Source organism: Drosophila sechellia, unplaced genomic scaffold (assembly GCF_004382195.2).
Source record: "Drosophila sechellia strain sech25 unplaced genomic scaffold, ASM438219v1 U_289, whole genome shotgun sequence".
In the NCBI taxonomy this organism is placed as follows: Eukaryota; Metazoa; Arthropoda; class Insecta; order Diptera; family Drosophilidae; genus Drosophila; species Drosophila sechellia.
The window spans coordinates 7,885-25,000 of record NW_022611233.1 but is presented as its reverse complement, the minus strand read 5'-3'; the positions used below and the strand labels follow the sequence as shown (position 1 = coordinate 25,000).

Here is a 17,116-nt window from a genome sequence, read left to right as displayed (position 1 = left end):
AATTAAGTTGTTTATAAATTTTTTATAAGCATATGGTATATTATTGGATTAAATAATGATTTTATTCATAATATTAAAAAAGAAATGAAAAACATTATCTCACATTTGAATGTGAAAAACGAAGAGAAATATTTTCTTTTTCAATCAAATAATACTGAGAAATGTCTAGCATAAAAAATTGAAATATTTTTCATCTAGAATTGTCTCTTATTAATGATTCGGAAAAAGAAAAATCTTGGTTTTGTTATTATTCTTCGTTGGTTCGTTAAATGGATAAAAATGACTTTGCTTACAAGAACTATTGGAACTATTTATAACGAATTTAATTGATTGTTTTATCATTTATATATAAAGAATTTATGGCAAAATATAGTTATATATACAACCTCAACTCATATGGGACTACCCCCTGAATTTAAGCATATTAATTAGGGGAGGAAAAGAAACTAACAAGGATTTTCTTAGTAGCGGCGAGCGAAAAGAAAACAGTTCAGCACTAAGTCACTTTGTCTATATGGCAAATGTGAGATGCAGTGTATGGAGCGTCAATATTCTAGTATGAGAAATTAATGATTTAAGTCCTTCTTAAATGAGGCCATTTACCCATAGAGGGTGCCAGGCCCGTATAACGTTAATGATTGCTAGATGATGTTTCCAAAGAGTCGTGTTGCTTGATAGTGCAGCACTAAGTGGGTGGTAAACTCCATCTAAAACTAAATATAACCATGAGACCGATAGTAAACAAGTACCGTGAGGGAAAGTTGAAAAGAACTCTGAATAGAGAGTTAAACAGTACGTGAAACTGCTTAGAGGTTAAGCCCGATGAACCTGAATATCCGTTATGGAAAATTCATCATTAAAATTGTAATATTTAAATAATATTATTAAGAATAATGTGCATTTTTTCCATATAAGGACATTGTAATCTATTAGCATATCCCAAATTTATCATAAAATATAACTTATAGTTTATTCCAATTAAATTGCTTGCATTTTAACACAGAATAAATGTTATTAATTTGATAAAGTGCTGATAGATTTATATTATTACAGAGCGTTAATTTTTCGGAATTATATAATGGCATAATTATCATTGATTTTTGTGTTTATTATATGCTCTTGTATGATTAACAATGCGAAAGATTCAGGATACCTTCGGGACCCGTCTTGAAACACGGACCAAGGAGTCTAACATATGTGCAAGTTATTGGGATGTAAACCTAATAGCGTAATTAACTTGACTAATAATGGGATTAGTTTTTTAGCTATTTATAGCTAATTAACACAATCCCGGGGCGTTCTATATAGTTATGTATAATGTATATTTATATTATTTATGCCTCTAACTGGAACGTACCTTGAGCATATATGCTGTGACCCGAAAGATGGTGAACTATACTTGATCAGGTTGAAGTCAGGGGAAACCCTGATGGAAGACCGAAACAGTTCTGACGTGCAAATCGATTGTCAGAATTGAGTATAGGGGCGAAAGACCAATCGAACCATCTAGTAGCTGGTTCCTTCCGAAGTTTCCCTCAGGATAGCTGGTGCATTTTAATATTATATAAAATAATCTTATCTGGTAAAGCGAATGATTAGAGGCCTTAGGGTCGAAACGATCTTAACCTATTCTCAAACTTTAAATGGGTAAGAACCTTAACTTTCTTGATATGAAGTTCAAGGTTATGATATAATGTGCCCAGTGGGCCACTTTTGGTAAGCAGAACTGGCGCTGTGGGATGAACCAAACGTAATGTTACGGTGCCCAAATTAACAACTCATGCAGATACCATGAAAGGCGTTGGTTGCTTAAAACAGCAGGACGGTGATCATGGAAGTCGAAATCCGCTAAGGAGTGTGTAACAACTCACCTGCCGAAGCAACTAGCCCTTAAAATGGATGGCGCTTAAGTTGTATACCTATACATTACCGCTAAAGTAGATGATTTATATTACTTGTGATATAAATTTTGAAACTTTAGTGAGTAGGAAGGTACAATGGTATGCGTAGAAGTGTTTGGCGTAAGCCTGCATGGAGCTGCCATTGGTACAGATCTTGGTGGTAGTAGCAAATAATCGAATGAGACCTTGGAGGACTGAAGTGGAGAAGGGTTTCGTGTGAACAGTGGTTGATCACGAGTTAGTCGGTCCTAAGTTCAAGGCGAAAGCCGAAAATTTTCAAGTAAAACAAAAATGCCTAACTATATAAACAAAGCGAATATAATACACTTGAATAATTTTGAACGAAAGGGAATACGGTTCCAATTCCGTAACCTGTTGAGTATCCGTTTGTTATTAAATATGGGCCTCGTGCTCATCCTGGCAACAGGAACGACCATAAAGAAGCCGTCGAGAGATATCGGAAGAGTTTTCTTTTCTGTTTTATAGCCGTACTACCATGGAAGTCTTTCGCAGAGAGATATGGTAGATGGGCTAGAAGAGCATGACATATACTGTTGTGTCGATATTTTCTCCTCGGACCTTGAAAATTTATGGTGGGGACACGCAAACTTCTCAACAGGCCGTACCAATATCCGCAGCTGGTCTCCAAGGTGAAGAGTCTCTAGTCGATAGAATAATGTAGGTAAGGGAAGTCGGCAAATTAGATCCGTAACTTCGGGATAAGGATTGGCTCTGAAGATTGAGATAGTCGGGCTTGATTGGGAAACAATAACATGGTTTATGTGCTCGTTCTGGGTAAATAGAGTTTCTAGCATTTATGTTAGTTACTTGTTCCCCGGATAGTTTAGTTACGTAGCCAATTGTGGAACTTTCTTGCTAAAATTTTTAAGAATACTATTTGGGTTAAACCAATTAGTTCTTATCAATTATAACGATTATCAATTAACAATCAATTCAGAACTGGCACGGACTTGGGGAATCCGACTGTCTAATTAAAACAAAGCATTGTGATGGCCCTAGCGGGTGTTGACACAATGTGATTTCTGCCCAGTGCTCTGAATGTCAAAGTGAAGAAATTCAAGTAAGCGCGGGTCAACGGCGGGAGTAACTATGACTCTCTTAAGGTAGCCAAATGCCTCGTCATCTAATTAGTGACGCGCATGAATGGATTAACGACGGACGTGTTTTCGTTGCGCTCGTGTACAGATTGCGAAGAACTTGGTTTTCCGTGTTTGGAAAGTAATAAAATCGGTGAATTAGTGCTCCGCGAAAGTCGTGTGCTAATTTTCGTGTGTTATAAACAAGCGGTTTGGAAGTAATTAACAATTAATTGTTGGGAATTTTCCACTTAGCACGTGCTGAAGGCGAACTTACGAGTAAGTTTTTCGAGTAAGCTTTTTGATCAGCTGTCACAAAGCTTATTGGTGGGAGTCACTGCTAAGGTTTGTGTCTAGGGAGAGTTTTAGTGCTACCAGACTCTACCGATAGGTGGAGCTCGAGTTCCAGAGCAACTACCTTTTGTCAGCGAGTAAACGAGCATACGGTTGCTGGCGTCGACGGTAGGTGGAGCCACCATCGTATTTATGCCGATGGAGAGCGACAGCAGCGCGAGTGCCTTGAGCGGAAGTAGTGCCTCGATGAAGTCCAGACGAGGCAGGCGCAGAAGCCATCTGGCATCTAAGAGCTCGGCGCCAACGCAGGCGAAATTGGTTGCCCTGGCATCGAATGGAGTGCCAGAACCCGTTGGGGTACTGGAGGAGCCGTTTTCGTCGCTGGAGGACGCCCGGGCGGCTACGGAGAACGCTGCCATTGATGCTGCCCCCCCCACGCTGCTGCCACCGCTGCTGATCCTACTGCTGCCCCTGCTGCCGACCACACTGCTGCCTCCGCCGTTTTCACTGCTGCTAAAATTGTTGCCACCACTGCCACTGCCGCCACCGCTGCCGCCCGTGCTGGGCAAGCAGCCATGATGGCAGAGCTGTCGGCCACACAGCGCATGGTGAGAAGCAGCTTCCGCAGACTAGGAGAAGTGGACACGGAAGAGCTCTCATATGCTATCAGCCGCTACGATGAGCTGGTGTTGGCGCTAATGCTCCGGTGCGGAGAGCTGGAGACGCGGCTTGCTATGCCGCCACCGCCGCCGCCGTCGTTGAATCTGTTGAAAAATACGGCCGCCAATGCTCCCCAGATGCAGCAGGTTGCACCCATCGCTGCCCCGCGGACTACCAAGGTCCGCGAGACGTGGTCAGCGGTGGTGAAGTGCGACGACCCTGCGCTATCGGGGAAAGACATAGCGGAAAAGGTGCGAACGATGGTTGCACCCTCTCTCGGAGTCAGAGTACACGAGGTCCGTGAGCTCCGTCGAGGTGGTGGTGCGATCATTCGCACTCCTTCGGTGGGAGAGCTGCAGAAGGTGGTCGCTTCAAAAAGATTCGCCGAGGTTGGCCTAAATGTGGCACGGAATGCGGCCGAGAAGCCGAAGGTCGTCGTATATGACGTCGACACAGCTATCGGCCCTGAGGAGTTTATGAAGGAGCTCCACGAAAACAACTTCGACAGCGAAATGAATCTGGCCCAGTTTAAGAAGTCAGTGCACCTGGTGACCAAGGCGTGGTCGGTAGCTGACGGCGCCACAGTAAATGTGACGCTGGAGGTTGACGACCGGGCGATGGCGAAGCTTGATGTAGGTCGTGTCTACATCAAGTGGTTCTCATTCCGATGCCGGTCACAGGTCCGCACATACGCCTGCCACAGATGTGTGGGTTTCGACCACAAGGTCAGCGAATGCCGGCAGAAGGATAGTGTCTGTCGCCAGTGCGGGCAACAAGGCCACACTGCGGCAAAGTGCCAAAACCCGGTGGACTGCCGGAACTGCCGCCACAGAGGGCAACCCTCGGGGCATTACATGCTCTCGAGCGTTTGCCCGATATACGGGGCGTTGCTGGCGAGGGTGCAAGCTAGACACTAATGTTTAGCTTCATCCAAGCGAACTGTGGCCGAGGCCGAGCTGCGACCATCGAGCTCGGAGTCCGACTCAGGAGATCGGAGTCTATGTTCGCGCTGGTGCAGGAGCCGTATCTCGACGGGGACGGAATGGATGTGCTGCCTGAAGGAATGAGAATTTTCATCGATCGGCGAGGGAAGGCAGCCATCCTAGTGGATCACCAGGAAGCCATCTGTATGCCAGTGGAGACCCTCACCACAGATTATGGCGTATGTCTGGTCGTGAAAGGGAGTTTTGGCTCAATCTTCCTTTGCGCCGCATACTGCCAGTATGATGCACCTCTGGAACCGTACATCCGGTACATGGATGCGGTCCTGCTGCAGGCCAGCAGAACCCCCGCAATCCTGGGCCTCGACGCGAATGCAGTGTCCCCCATGTGGCTTAGCAAACTCTCTCGTCATGCCGAGGGGCAAGCTAACTACAGACGGGGTGAGCTGCTGTCAGAGTGGATGCTGGAGGCAAGAGTCGCCGCCCTAAACCAGTCAACAGAGGTGTACACGTTCGATAATTACAGAGCTACAAGCGATATCGACGTGACAATCGTCAATGAGGCAGCATCTATGTGGGCCACATATGAGTGGAGAGTGGACGAGTGGGAATTGAGTGACCACAACATCATTACTGTTGTGGCCGAACCAACTACCGCGCGCGCAGTTGAGAGCATAGCTCCTGTGCCGTCCTGGAACTTCTCCAATGCACGTTGGCGATTGTTCAAGGAGGAAATGGTGAGTAGAGCAGCCGAACTTCCGGAAAACTTCTCAGAGTCGCCGTTGGACCAGCAAGTTTCGACCCTGCGCAGTATAGTACATAATGTATGTGATATTGCGCTGGGAAGAAAGTCCATCCGATTGCCCAGCAGGAGAGCACGTTGGTGGACTGCCGACCTCTGTGATGCAAGGCGCGAAGTCCGGAGACTTCGTCGCCTACTTCAAAATGGAAGGCGTCATGATGATGATGCCGCAATAGAGCGTGTATTGGTCGACCTGAGGCGGGCCTCAGCCAACTACAAGAAGCTCATTTGGAGGGCGAAAATGGATGAGTGGAAACGCTTCGTGGGAGATCATGCCGACGACCCATGGGGGCGCGTCTATAAGATTTGCCGAGGCCGCAGGAAGTGCACGGAGATTGGGTGCCTCCGCGTGAATGGCGAGATGATCACCGATTGGGGTGACTGTGCACGAGTGCTCCTCCGCAATTTCTTCCCAGTTGCGGAGTCCGAAGCACCGACTGCCATCGCGGAGGAAGTCCCACCGGCCCTCGAAGTATTCGAGGTTGATGCATGTGTTGCCCGGTTGAAGAGCAGGCGCTCTCCCGGCTTGGACGGCATTAATGGCACTATCTGCAAGGCAGTCTGGCGCGCCATACCCGAGCACCTTGCATCGTTGTTTTCCCGATGCATCCGATTAGGATACTTTCCCGCTGAGTGGAAGTGCCCACGAGTTGTCTCGCTGCTCAAAGGGCCAGATAAGGACAAATGTGAGCCCTCCTCATATAGAGGAATATGCTTGCTACCAGTCTTTGGTAAGGTGCTCGAGGCCATCATGGTGAATCGTGTGAGAGAAGTTCTTCCGGAAGGCTGCAGATGGCAATTTGGATTTCGCCAAGGACGATGTGTGGAGGATGCTTGGAGGCACGTGAAGAGCAGTGTTTGTGCCAGCCCGGCGCAATACGTGCTCGGCACATTCGTGGACTTCAAAGGAGCATTCGACAACGTCGAATGGAGTGCTGCACTCCGCCGACTAGCCGACTTGGGATGCCGGGAGATGGGCTTGTGGCAGAGCTTTTTCTCCGGCCGAAGAGCAGTGATCCGAAGCAGTTCCGGTACTGTGGATGTACCGGTAACTAGAGGCTGCCCGCAGGGGTCAATCAGTGGCCCATTTATCTGGGACATACTGATGGATGTACTGCTTCAGCGTCTCCAGCCGTATTGCCAGCTGAGTGCATACGCGGATGACTTGCTGCTTCTCGTCGAGGGAAATTCCCGAGCTGAGCTAGAGGAAAAAGGTGCAGAGCTGATGTCCATCGTAGAAGCGTGGGGAGCGGAAGTTGGCGTTACCGTCTCGACCAGCAAGACGGTAATAATGCTGCTGAAAGGTGCCTTGAGACGTGCGCCTACGGTGAGGTTTGCTGGAGCGAACCTTCCGTATGTGCGTAGCTGTCGGTACCTTGGCATCACGGTCAGTGAAGGAATGAAATTCCTCACGCACATAGCTTCGCTTCGCCAGCGGATGACCGGAGTCGTTGGAGCATTGGCGCGTGTGCTTCGAGCCGACTGGGGCTTCAGTCCTCGAGCCAGGCGGACCATATATGACGGACTCATGGCACCTTGTGTGCTGTTTGGTGCCCCGGTATGGTATGACACCGCCGAACAGGTAGCCGCCCGGAGACGACTAGCCTCCTGCCAGAGGCTAATCCTGCTTGGATGCCTTTCGGTATGCCGAACAGTGTCCACAGTGGCACTGCAGGTACTTGGCGGAGCTCCCCCGCTTGACTTGGCTGCTAAGTTTTTAGCGGTCAAGTACAAGCTGAAGCGTGGATACCCGCTGGAGGAGAACGACTGGCTATACGGCGAGGACACTACGTGTCTAAGCTGGAAGCAGAGGAAGACTCGCCTAGAGGAGTGCTTGCTGCAGAATTGGCAAAACAGATGGGATGACGACAGCGAACCAGGACGGGTGACGCACAAGTTCATCCCATACGTCACTCTCGCCTATCGAGATCCAAGCTTTGGATTCTCGATGAGGACGTCTTTCCTGCTGACAGGTCACGGGTCGTTTAACGCATTTTTGCAAGGGAGAGCCCTCAGCGATACCACTGCTTGCGCTTGTGGTGATCCATATGAGGACTGGATGCACATATTGTGCGCTTGTCCTCTATATGCAGATTTGCGAAACCTCGATGGACTTGGAGTGCAGCGCCTTGGCGAAAACTGGACCTTCAATAGAATCCTGGAAGATCAGCAGAGGATTCAACGGCTGGCAGCGTTTGCGGACGAGGTGTTCCGTAGGAGGAGGGGTATTTAGCCCAAAACTTCGCCGTGTGGTTAGCGGGCGAGAATACTTCCACAGCCCGCTATTGCTTGTCGTAAGAGGCGACTAATATAGCGACTGGTTCCTCTAACCATGCTTGTCGGAGCAAAAGGAGGAGGCCCACCGAGCCTCTCTTTCGGTACCACGGGTTGTGCTGCTCCAAGACAGCACATTGAGGTAGGCCCCCTGGTGGGAGTATCGTGGTGGCTGTGGTTGATACCCATATCGCGGGTAGAGCCTTCGTGTTCGACGTTTGAGTTACGGTGCTAGTTGCGCAAAACTCGGGTGCTGTGACCCAGAGATCAGTAGAGATTTTAGGTAGATCTCGCTCCTCAGCAAGGGGGAGTGCTTGCCCGGCAAGCAAGTACTCGAATTGCTACCGGGGTGGTCGCTATGTACATAGCTATAGCTTCCAGTCCGGGACGTTTGTCTGGCGTATCCAGACTCATGCACCATGTTGATACATGCACCACTTGTGGGTGTTCAGGGTGTCGTGGTTGTAATCCCTTCAGTGTGGAACACGCCACGTAAAACAAGTTCGGAGAGGTCCGAAAGTCACTGTCCCTATCTACTATCTAGCGAAACCACAGCCAAGGGAACGGGCTTGGAATAATTAGCGGGGAAAGAAGACCCTTTTGAGCTTGACTCTAATCTGGCAGTGTAAGGAGACATAAGAGGTGTAGAATAAGTGGGAGATATTAGACCTCGGTTTGGTATCGTCAATGAAATACCACTACTCTTATTGTTTCCTTACTTACTTGATTAAATGGAACGTGTATCATTTCCTAGCCATTATACGGATATATTTATTATATCTTATGGTATTGGGTTTTGATGCAAGCTTCTTGATCAAAGTATCACGAGTTTGTTATATAATCGCAAACAAATTCTTTAATAAAACGATGCATTTATGTATTTTTGATTTGAAAATTTGGTATAACTCCAATTACTCAGGTATGATCCAATTCAAGGACATTGCCAGGTAGGGAGTTTGACTGGGGCGGTACATCTCTCAAATAATAACGGAGGTGTCCCAAGGCCAGCTCAGTGCGGACAGAAACCACACATAGAGCAAAAGGGCAAATGCTGACTTGATCTCGGTGTTCAGTACACACAGGGACAGCAAAAGCTCGGCCTATCGATCCTTTTGGTTTAAAGAGTTTTTAACAAGAGGTGTCAGAAAAGTTACCATAGGGATAACTGGCTTGTGGCGGCCAAGCGTTCATAGCGACGTCGCTTTTTGATCCTTCGATGTCGGCTCTTCCTATCATTGTGAAGCAAAATTCACCAAGCGTTGGATTGTTCACCCATGCAAGGGAACGTGAGCTGGGTTTAGACCGTCGTGAGACAGGTTAGTTTTACCCTACTAATGACAAAACGTTGTTGCGACAGCATTCCTGCGTAGTACGAGAGGAACCGCAGGTACGGACCAATGGCACAATACTTGTTCGAGCGAACAGTGGTATGACGCTACGTCCGTTGGATTATGCCTGAACGCCTCTAAGGTCGTATCCGTGCTGGACTGCAATGATAAATAAGGGGCAATTTGCATTGTATGGCTTCTAAACCATTTAAAGTTTATAATTTATTTTATAAACGACAATGGATGTGATGCCAATGTAATTTGTAACATAGTAAATTAGGAGGATCTTCGATCACCTGATGCCGCGCTAGTTACATATAAAAGCATTATTTAATACAATGACAAAGCCTAGAATCAATTGTAAACGACTTTTGTAACAGGCAAGGTGTTGTAAGTGGTTGAGCAGCTGCCATACTGCGATCCACTGAAGCTTATCCTTTGCTTGATGATTCGATAAATAAATGATTTTTTCCTGTAGCCAAACACCTCGTCATCAATTTAGTGACGCATATGATATTGTCCCTATCATATAATTAATATAAAGACTTTAATGGATTGTGTCAAGTTGCCAAACACCTCGTCATCAATTTAGTGACGCATATGATATTGTCCCTATCATATAATTAATATAAAGACTTTAATGAATTGTGTCAAGTTGCCAAACACCTCGTCATCAATTTAGTGACGCATATGATATTGTCCCTATCATATAATTTTTGATATAAAGACTTTAAAGAATTGTATCAAGTTGCCAAACACCTCGTCATCAATTTAGTGACGCATATGATATTGTCCCTATCATATAATTAATATAAAGACTTTAATGAATTGTGTCAAGTTGCCAAACACCTCGTCATCAATTTAGTGACGCATATGATATTGTCCTATCATATAATTTTTGATATAAAGACTTTAAAGAATTGTATCAAGTTGCCAAACACCTCGTCATCAATTTAGTGACGCATATGATATTGTCCTTATCATATAATTTTGATATAAAGACTTTAAAGAATTGTATCAAGTTGCCAAACACCTCGTCATCAATTTAGTTTTTTTTTTTTTTTTTTTTTTTTTAGCGTGCGTTTATTTATTTAAAATCTGTCCTAGTGGACAATAATTAAATGGTTTTGCGGGGGAACATTAGCTTAAGGGATACTATTGTACATGTATTTGTGGCGGGTTTTATATGTGTTGTCTATTGTTGTGGAAGATCGAGAGGGTGTCTCCTCATGAGACGTCTGCTTGTTTGGCTATTGTCTAACAGGTTGGTGGCGAGGTGGTTAGGGTGGTTTTCGAGCCTTTTCAGGTATCTCTCGCTGAGCCTGGAGATTTCATCAGCGACTTGTGGGATTCCAAGTTCCCTATGTATGGCGACATTCTCGTGGTAGGGATGCGCATTACAGGCAATTCTCAAGCACCTATTCTGGAACCGCTGTATACGCAGGCGATTCGTGTGGCTTGCCGTGCCCCATAGCTGTATCCCGTAGGTCCAGATGGGCTTGAGAATTGCCTTGTACACCAGGATTTTGTGGTTCTGCCTTAGCTTGGACCCTCTCCCAATAAGCCAATGCATCTGCCTCAGACGCGCATCGGCCTGTATGCGTTTGCTGACGATGTGGGGACGCCAAGTGAGCCTGCGGTCCAGGGTAAGTCCTAGGTACTTGGGTGCGGGTGCGTTGGGAATGATGACTCCGTTTAGCGTGACCGGTGGGCAGTCTCCTCTCCTTAGTGCAAATGTTGTTTGGGTAGATTTTTCCGCGTTCACTACGATGTTCCACCTGCTGAGCCAGGGATGTAGCGCGTCCATTTGCCTTTGGATTGTTTCGGAGGCTTCTCGTGGGTCGGATGAGGAGGCGAGGAAAGCCGTGTCATCTGCATAAGTCGCTATAGTTAGGTTCCTGGAGGGGATTATGGGAAGGTCTGCGGTGTAAAGGGTGTACAGTATTGGTCCGAGCACACTGCCTTGCGGAACTCCAGCTCTGATCAGTCTGGGTAGGCTTATTGCACTTCCGCATCTGACTTGGAATGCTCTTCCCTCAGTGTAGGATTTGAGGAGGGTAAAATGGGGGCTTGGGAGGTAGGATTTGAGTTTATGGAGGAGTCCAGGATGCCAAACTCTGTCGAATGCCTGCTTCACGTCGAGCATTACAGCGCAGCAGTATTTCTTTTGCTCGAATGCCTCGAGGATCCGTTCGACTAGCCGGTGGCATTGCTCTGGTGTTCCGTGGGAGCGCCTGAAGCCAAACTGGTGATCGGGGATCAAACCAGCCTCATCCAGTACTGGCATTACTCTGCGCAAAATTACTCTTTCGAGTATTTTGGAGAGGATTGCCAGCAAACTAATCGGACGATAGGAGGCGAGATTGGCTTCAGGCTTACCAGGCTTGAGGAGGACAATAACCTCTGCTCTTTTCCACTCTTCCGGGAAGTACCCTAGCCGGAAGCAGCTGTTGTAAATGCTGGCCAGCATTTGTGTGCAGCGGAATGGGAGCATTTTTAGGGCCGCCGCATCTATACGATCCAGGCCTGGAGATTTGTTGTTCTTCAGTAGAGCAATCTCCTGCGCAACTTCCTCAGGGTCGACTGGTTCCAACGGGGGACCGGGAGAGCTTGGGCTATTGAGAAACCGGGCTGTTTCAGCATGTTCTTCGGCAGTGCAGCAGTCGAACGGAGAGAAGGCGTTGTAAAGGTGTTCGGCGAAAGCTTCTGCTCTTTCAGCATCCGAACGGCACCAGGATCCATCTGCTTTGCGCACTGCGGAAACCTTTTTGGCTGGTCGTTTAATGTGGCGGGTGACGTTCCACAGATTGTGGTCTGGGTCCCCGGGAGAGAGTTCCTCGAGGAATCTGAGGAAGGAGTCCTGGCGTAGGCTGGAGATCTTGTCCTTCAACTCCTTTGTGGCGTGATTGAGCGCTGTTTTGTCTCTTGGATTGCGCGTCAAGAACCAAACTCTCCTGAGACGCCTCTTCTCAGTCACGAGTGCCGCAATTTCCGGGGACCAGAGGTGGAGGTCCCTGCTAGGTGTTCTCGCAGTCTTTGGTGGCGGTGGGCTTGCGAATTCCGCAGCGTTTTGCATCTGCCTGGTGAGATTCCCGATAGCTTCATCAATGTTCCTGGGTGTGTTGAGGATGGGGTTCGGATTGACGGTGGAGAGCATCCAGGACGCGAACTTGGCGGCGTCGGTATATTTTCCAGTGAGCCTTCTGAGCGGGGTTTTCCTGAGGACTGGCGTGTTGATTAGCACGTTTATTGCACAGTGGTCTGACAGGAGATCAGCATTTGTTGTGCAGCTGATCTTCGCATGCCCTATGCCTTTCGACACAGCAAAGTCCAGTAGGTCTGGAGTCTTGAGGGGATTCGTTGGCCAGTGAGTGGGCTCGCCAGTGGAGTGGCAGTCCAGTCGGTGGCGTTGAAGGTACCCAAACAGAGTTTTCCCTTTGGGGTTGTTGGCGCGCGATCCCCACCAAGAATGTTTGGCGTTATAATCTCCAGCTGCTATGAAGCGGGGCCCAAAATGCTCGAAGAACTCACTGAGGTGAGATGCTGTTATGCGGTATCTGGGGGGAAAGTAGACCGCTCCAATGTCTAAATCTCCTTGCGGGCTGACAATCCTGATGACAGGACATTGTGCCCAGTCTTGCTGAAACGCGGGCAGCTCTAGGTATTGAATACCGCTCCTGATGAGGATGGCTGCTCCACCGCGTGCTCTGCCAGAAGGATGGTCTGCATGGATGAGGTCATATCCGCTGATATTAAAGTGGGATCTGGGGGAGAAGTGGGTTTCGGCTACGAGTAGGATATCGATCTGGTGGGTCTTCAGATGGTGCTCGACTATGGCCTTGCTGTTCTGCAGGCCGTTCGCATTCCAGACGACTAGGTGGAGCTTTAGTTGCATGACTTGCTGTTGAGAATGGTGGCCACCAGCTGTGTCATCTGGGTGAACATGCGCTCCATCATCCTTTCCATCATTCCTTCCATGCGAGCGAACATCGCTTCTATCTGACCGGAGTGTGGGGTTTCTGTTTGGGTTTGGACTGGGGTTGTGGGATTCTGCGGTGCTGCGTGTACTCCGTTGAGGGCGTCTCGGTAGCTCCTGCCAGAGGTGACGTTTGGTGATGCCACGGGCGGCGCCTTGTTAGCATTAGCGACGGGCCTTGTTTTCGGAGCAGCGAGTGCTTTGGCCCTTTTGTATGCAGGGCATCCCTTGAAAGACGCAGGATGGTCCGCCTGGCAGTGGAAGCAGCACGCTTTGTCGTCCTCCCTCTTCTCACATGCCCTCGATTCGTGAGGGCCTCCACACTTTACACATCGGTATTCCAGGAAGCAGTAACGCTGTGTATGACCGAATCCTTGGCACCTGAAGCATTGAGGCACGTCGTTGAACTTCTGCGGCGGTTCAATGGTTACTACCGACCTGCAGATCCGCTTGACTTGGTAGACGTCTTTGTTGTTGCTGGAAGGCTCCAGGTTGGCGAAGAATATTCCCAGCGGTTCTTTAGTTCTTCTGCCAATGGGATTGTGCAGATCTCTAACAGCGTGCCCTTGTCTGCGAAGGTCTTCAATGATTTCCTCACGATCGGTGGAGTGGTGGAGTCCTTTGATGACAACCTTGTATGCACGTTCATCTTTCGGCTGGAAAGTCCGATGCCTCTTGTTTTGGGCCACAAGTTGGAGACGCAGAGCTGTATAGGACTCTTTGTCCGGCATCATGACACGTACGTTGTTGCCATTCACGGTCTTGTAGGTAAAATTGTTCTTCGGGCCTACAAGAGTCGTGATCATCTTGACGAGTGCCGAGATGTTGGTCACATCGGGGATAAAAATCGGAGGTGGCTTGATGGTCTTCGGGGTGGGCTTTGGTTTCTCGGGGGTCTTGGGCTTGGAATCGTCTTTAGGTCCGGGTTCGTCATCAGAGCTCTCTTGGTCGTACTCGTCTTCTTCGGTCGAGAGTAAAGCGAAGGCGTTGTTGGCGAGCTTCTTGCGCAGAGCTGCGCTAGTGCTTGGCTTATCTTCCAGCTCCTCTCCCTGTGCTTTCTTTGCCGGTTTTCGCTTTATCTCGCCCGGCTCTGTATGCGAGGTGCTTCCCTCGCTGCTGGAGCTGCTCTTGCGTGTTCTCAGAGCCTTTTTGCGTGGTGTTGTTCCAAGCTTGTGGGTGCGCGGGGGGGCCTGCCAGTCCATCTTCTCCAAAGTTGATAAGGAGTGAGGAGGGGGGGGGGGGGGGGAAGCTGGGCACCGTAAGCCGGTGAGCCAGGCAGCACGTGGCTGCTGCTTTGCAATTATACCGCTGCTTCGAGCACTGGGTTTTTTGCGCTGATAACACGCACACTCGGGTGTGCGATGGTGTTAGTGCGAACTACCGTTAGGTACGTTGGCTGGGCCAATCAAAACGCGCGACAAGATCACGCGACGCGAAGTGGCTGGGCACAAGTAACGGGACTTACAACTGTGAACAATTTGCTAACAATTTGCTAACAATTTGCTGTCGATCCGCAGGCACGTCTGCACTCGTCGAGTGTTCGATCGCGACTGATCAATTTAGTGACGCATATGATATTGTCCCTATCATATAATTAATATACAGACTTTAATGAATTGTGTCAAGTTGCCAAACACCTCGTCATCAATTTAGTGACGCATATGATATTGTCCTTATCATATAATTTTTGATATAAAGACTTTAAAGAATTGAATCAAGTTGCCAAACACCTCGTCATCAATTTAGTGACGCATATGATATTGTCCCTATCATATAATTAATATAAAGACTTTAATGGATTGTGTCAAGTTGCCAAACACCTCGTCATCAATTTAGTGACGCATATGATATTGTCCCTATCATATAATTAATATAAAGACTTTAATGAATTGTGTCAAGTTGCCAAACACCTCGTCATCAATTTAGTTTTTTTTCTTTAGCGTGCGTTTATTTATTTAAAATCTGTCCTAGTGGACAATAATTAAATGGTTTTGCGGGGGAACATTAGCTTAAGGGATACTATTGTACATGTATTTGTGGCGGGTTTTATATGTGTTGTCTATTGTTGTGGAAGATCGAGAGGGTGTCTCCTCATGAGACGTCTGCTTGTTTGGCTATTGTCTAACAGGTTGGTGGCGAGGTGGTTAGGGTGGTTTTCGAGCCTTTTCAGGTATCTCTCGCTGAGCCTGGAGATTTCATCAGCGACTTGTGGGATTCCAAGTTCCCTATGTATGGCGACATTCTCGTGGTAGGGATGCGCATTACAGGCAATTCTCAAGCACCTATTCTGGAACCGCTGTATACGCAGGCGATTCGTGTGGCTTGCCGTGCCCCATAGCTGTATCCCGTAGGTCCAGATGGGCTTGAGAATTGCCTTGTACACCAGGATTTTGTGGTTCTGCCTTAGCTTGGACCCTCTCCCAATAAGCCAATGCATCTGCCTCAGACGCGCATCGGCCTGTATGCGTTTGCTGACGATGTGGGGACGCCAAGTGAGCCTGCGGTCCAGGGTAAGTCCTAGGTACTTGGGTGCGGGTGCGTTGGGAATGATGACTCCGTTTAGCGTGACCGGTGGGCAGTCTCCTCTCCTTAGTGCAAATGTTGTTTGGGTAGATTTTTCCGCGTTCACTACGATGTTCCACCTGCTGAGCCAGGGATGTAGCGCGTCCATTTGCCTTTGGATTGTTTCGGAGGCTTCTCGTGGGTCGGATGAGGAGGCGAGGAAAGCCGTGTCATCTGCATAAGTCGCTATAGTTAGGTTCCTGGAGGGGATTATGGGAAGGTCTGCGGTGTAAAGGGTGTACAGTATTGGTCCGAGCACACTGCCTTGCGGAACTCCAGCTCTGATCAGTCTGGGTAGGCTTATTGCACTTCCGCATCTGACTTGGAATGCTCTTCCCTCAGTGTAGGATTTGAGGAGGGTAAAATGGGGGCTTGGGAGGTAGGATTTGAGTTTATGGAGGAGTCCAGGATGCCAAACTCTGTCGAATGCCTGCTTCACGTCGAGCATTACAGCGCAGCAGTATTTCTTTTGCTCGAATGCCTCGAGGATCCGTTCGACTAGCCGGTGGCATTGCTCTGGTGTTCCGTGGGAGCGCCTGAAGCCAAACTGGTGATCGGGGATCAAACCAGCCTCATCCAGTACTGGCAATACTCTGCGCAAAAATACTCTTTCGAGTATTTTGGAGAGGATTGCCAGCAAACTAATCGGACGATAGGAGGCGAGATTGGCTTCAGGCTTACCAGGCTTGAGGAGGACAATAACCTCTGCTCTTTTCCACTCTTCCGGGAAGTACCCTAGCCGGAAGCAGCTGTTGTAAATGCTGGCCAGCATTTGTGTGCAGCGGGATGGGAGCATTTTTAGGGCCGCCGCATCTATACGATCCAGGCCTGGAGATTTGTTGTTCTTCAGTAGAGCAATCTCCTGCGCAACTTCCTCAGGGTCGACTGGTTCCAACGGGGGACCGGGAGAGCTTGGGCTATTGAGAAACCGGGCTGTTTCAGCATGTTCTTCGGCAGTGCAGCAGTCGAACGGAGAGAAGGCGTTGTAAAGGTGTTCGGCGAAAGCTTCTGCTCTTTCAGCATCCGAAAGGCACCAGGATCCATCTGCTTTGCGCACTGCGGAAACCTTTTTGGCTGGTCGTTTAATGTGGCGGGTGACGTTCCACAGATTGTGGTCTGGGTCCCCGGGAGAGAGTTCCTCGAGGAATCTGAGGAAGGAGTCCTGGCGTAGGCTGGAGATCTTGTCCTTCAACTCCTTTGTGGCGTGATTGAGCGCTGTTTTGTCTCTTGGATTGCGCGTCAAGAACCAAACTCTCCTGAGACGCCTCTTCTCAGTCACGA

The 17,116-nt window shown here is 48.5% G+C and overlaps 1 pseudogene; it reads left to right on the top strand.

Annotated features, from left to right (window-relative positions):
• Positions 1-382: 382 nt before the first annotated feature.
• On the top strand, positions 383-9,751 carry LOC116803110 (annotated as a pseudogene).
• The last annotated feature ends 7,365 nt before the right edge of the window (positions 9,752-17,116 follow it).